This window comes from Triticum dicoccoides, chromosome 7B (assembly GCF_002162155.2).
Source record: "Triticum dicoccoides isolate Atlit2015 ecotype Zavitan chromosome 7B, WEW_v2.0, whole genome shotgun sequence".
Taxonomy (NCBI): domain Eukaryota; kingdom Viridiplantae; phylum Streptophyta; class Magnoliopsida; order Poales; family Poaceae; genus Triticum; species Triticum dicoccoides.
The window spans coordinates 302,836,058-302,840,579 of NC_041393.1; positions in this window are offsets into that span (position 1 = coordinate 302,836,058).

Consider the following 4,522-nt stretch of genomic DNA (forward strand, 5'->3'; position numbering starts at 1 on the left):
CCCAGGTTCGGGCCCTCTCGATGGAGGTAAAACCCTACTCCTGCTTGATTAACATTGATGATATGGGTAGTACAAGAGTTGATCTACCACGAGATCAGAGAGGCTAAACCCTAGAAGCTAGCCTATGGTATGATTGTTGTTCGTCCTATGGACTAAAACTCTCCGGTTTATATAGACACCGGAGAGGGCTAGGGTTACACAGAGTCGGTTACAATGGGAGGAGATCTTCATATCGAATCACCAAGCTTGCCTTCCACGCCAAGGAAAGTCCTATCTGGACACGGGACGAAGTCTTCAATCTTGTATCTTCATAATTCGGGAGTCCGGCCAAAGGTCATAGTCCGGCCATACGGACACCCCCTAATCCAGGACTCCCTCAGGTGTCATCATCCGGCTGAGTGAACTTGTTCCTGGGATCCACCATCTATAGAGTAGAAAGATAGGAGAATTAGAAATGAGTAGAGAAGAGAAATCCTATGGCTCATTCTAGTGGTCGCGTCCTACAGTCAGTGTGTGCTCTGATACCATCTTGTAGCGACCAGACCTCAAACGGTCAAGTCTCTGTGCATCAGTGTCATCCCTGGATTGGTAATGCTGACACACACTGTACTCGAGGAATCATAACAGAGTTTCAATCACACACTTATTACATCAAGTCTTCATAAAGAGTATGATTACAAAAATATCATGGCTGAAGGCCATCTAAACTAGATAACTGCGGAAGCTTCGAAGGTAAATGAGTCCATCAACTCCAATGACATAGCTGAGTGCAAAACAACGACCTATCGCACCTTATTCGTTGTCTGAGTAGTCTGCAACATAAGACGTTGCAGCCCAAAACGGGTCAGCACATGGATTATGCTGGCATAGTTACATTGTAAAGCAATGAAATGCAAGAACTATATCTACATGCAATATTTGGCTGGTGGAGGCTGTAAGTTTATGATATTGCATAAAGCTAATTTTTTTCCTACAACAAAGGAATACATTTATTTAACTACTCCCAAGTTGCCCATTATTTGAGAAGGTAACCCCAACTCAAATCCCAATTAAAGATATCATCATTAACCCAAATCAAATTAATGATAGTAACATGATGAGATCACATCAATAGATTCAAGTACTAGATACTCAAGATGTCCATAACCGGGGACATGGCTAACCATGATTAGTTTATACACTCTGTAGAGGTTTGCGCACTTTTCCCCACAAGACTCGACCGCATCCATGATTGGATGATCGAGACATAGCCTTTCTGAAGCATTAACTCTCTACTCCGGGTAGACAGTACCACCTACATCCCTCTACATCTGCTAGTCTACCTCTTCAAGAGCTCACGCAACTTACTCAACTATGCTAGAGCCCATAATAGCTTGTGGATGCACACGGAAGTTTCTAGCATGAATAATCTTATGATCCCTTTGAGCCTGGGTGGCATTCCATAGGATAATCACACGGGTACTCCGGGATTTCCAAAAACAGACAACACTGGGTTCCCCTGGTGCCTCAACCAATCCACCCAGATGTGTATTAAAGTTGCCACCTTAATGTTATCCATGATTAAAATAACTCTCAACTTCCATGTGTGAATCATGATCCAATCCCTGTCTATGAGCATGACTAAGAAATAATAAGCATAACGTATATCCCCGGGGTGATCAAAAGGTATTTATGTTCCTACGTCAAGCACTACAACCAAAACCACATGTTCCCAATCCTACTCATGCAAATATTTGAGGGGCAATACTAATGCATAGTAAAAACTGGGTATAAAAGAGTATGATCAAAGTGTAACTTGCCTTGTTGACGATCTGCAAACTCTAGAGATTCGTAGTAACAAGCTTCGCACTCCGGGTAATCTTGCGTAGGCAAACGATAGCATACATAAGCAATCACTCAAACGAAACACGAGAAAAACTGAGCAAAAATTTAAATCGAACATGAAACACGCAAACATCTTAAACTAACAAGGGTCAAAACCTAACAGAAATATTAACATGTGAATTAGATCTTAGCAGTAGGTACATGTGATTGGCTACGATCTGCAAAAAGATTCAACTCAAACGGAGCAACGAAACACAAAATACAAACAAAACAAGATCGTTTACTAATCTGGACCAAACTCAAATTTTATAGTACCAAAATCATGTTCAAGTTGGTTAACTGGAAAGAACAGAACGATACAAAGATTTTGGCGCTGGTTTCATCTAATTTGGATAAACGAGTAAAAAAGTTATGCTAGTTTAAAGACCAGGGGCTAAATCGCGAGAAAACTATTCGCGGATAGATCCCTAGCCAAAAATAAACTAAAAACAAAAAGACTATCGAACGAACGTTCGCTATCTGAACTAATCCGGCGAAAAGCGTTCGCTAAAACGAACGGACGGGCGAACGTCCGATAATTATATAAACTAGACGAAACTGATCTAAAAACCGTAATATAAAAAACCAGAAATAAAAATAACCGAAGAACCAACGGTTCTTACCGGTTTTCGGAGAAAAACCGGCGGCGGTCAATGGCGGCGTCGGTGGCGGATCGGGGCTACAGGCGACGGCGCGGGGCGTGCAAGGCGGCAGCGGCAGCGGCAGCGCGAACGGCGGCGGCGGCGCTCGGCGGCTGAGGGGGTAGGGTTCGGCGAGACGAGGAGGAGGCGGCGACCTCGGGGCGGCTTATAAAGCCCCCCACCCCCCGAGCTCTCCGACTTGGAGAGGGGGTCGGCGAGGCGTCGACGACTCGGACTCCTCCGGGAGTCCGACGGGAGCAAGGCGGCAGCACGGCTGGGCTTCGGCCCGCTCGGCTGGGTCTTTGGCCCAGTCGGGCGACGGAGAACTTTTTTTAAAAATAATTTCGCCTGAAGAAAAATTCCTAAAAAAATATATAAAACATCTAAAAATTCCAAAAACAATTTTCACCGTCTAAATAAAAAATTTAGAACAAAGTGAACATTTTTCTGGCCTAAAAATGCAATTTTAAAAAACGTATATTTTTCTAGTGCAAATAAAATACCAATAAAATCATAATTTCATTTTAAAATTCTTTCTCCAATATTCCTCTTAATTTGAAGTAGTCATATTATCTTCTCTCATTTATTTTTAATATTGGAAATAATTGGAGAGAAGAATAATAAAATCAAAATTGATCCTTTCTTCAAATTTGAAATAAATCCAAATATGAATTTTGTGAAACCTCCAACTCTCTCCTTGGGTCCTTGAGTTGCTTAATATTTCTAGGATCTCAACCAATGCAAGAATAAATATGGTATGCATATGATGGCGTATGTATAACATCAAAATTGAAAATTGGGATGTTAGAGATATACACATATTTTAGTTGCTGTTGATTACGTTACTAAGTGGGTAGAAGCCATTCCAACTAGTAGTGCTGATCATAACACTTCTATTAAGATGCTTAAAGAAGTTATTTTTCCCAGGTTTGGAGTCCCTAGATACTTAATGACTGATGGTGGTTCACATTTTATTCATGGTGCTTTTCGTAAAATGCTTGCTAAGTATGACGTTAATCATAGAATTGCATCTCCATACCATCCACAGTCTAGTGGTCAAGTAGAATTGAGTAATAGAGAGCTTAAATTAATTTTGCAAAAGACTGTTAATAGATCTAGAAAGAATTGGTCCAAGAAACTTGATGATGCATTATGGGCCTATAGAACTGCATATAAAAATCATATGGGTATGTCTCAGTATAGAATGGTTTATGGAAAAGCATGTCACTTACCTCTCGAACTAGAACATAAGGCATATTGGGCTATTAAAGAGCTTAATTATGATTTCAAACTTTCCGGTGAGAATAGGCTATTTGACATTAGCTCACTTGATGAATGGAGAATCCAGGCCTATGAGAATGCCAAACTGTTTAAAGAAAAGTTAAAAGATGGCATGAAAAAAGGATAGAAAAGCGTGAGTTTAATGTAGGTGATTATGTTTTGCTATACAACTCTCGTTTAACATTTTTTGCGGGAAAACTTCTCTCTAAATGGGGAGGTCCTTACATTATCGAGGAGGTCTATCATTCTGGTGCCATAAAAATCAACAACTTCGAGGGCACAAATCCGAAGGCGGTGAACGGTCAAAGAATCAAACATTATGTCTCACGTAATCCCATAAATGTTGAAACCAATGTTATTGACACCGTAACCCCGGAGGAGTACATAAGGGACACTTTCCAGAACGTTCCAAACTCCGAAAAGGAATAGGTATTTGGTACAGTAAGTAAACCGACTCCAAAACAATTCTAATAGAATTTTTATCTGTTTTGGAATATTTAAGAAAATAGGAAAATAAGTAGTCTGGAAAGGGCATGAGACGTCCACGAGGGTGGAGGGCGCACCCTACCCCCTGGGCGCGCCCCCTGCCTCGTGGGCACCTCGTGTGCCATCCCGACTCCGTTTTCTTGCACGATACTTCTTTTGGTCGGTAAAAAATCATTATATAATCTCTCGAAGGTTTTGACAACAGTACCATGAAAAAATCATCTGCTTTTATTTCGAGCTGTTTTTCTAAC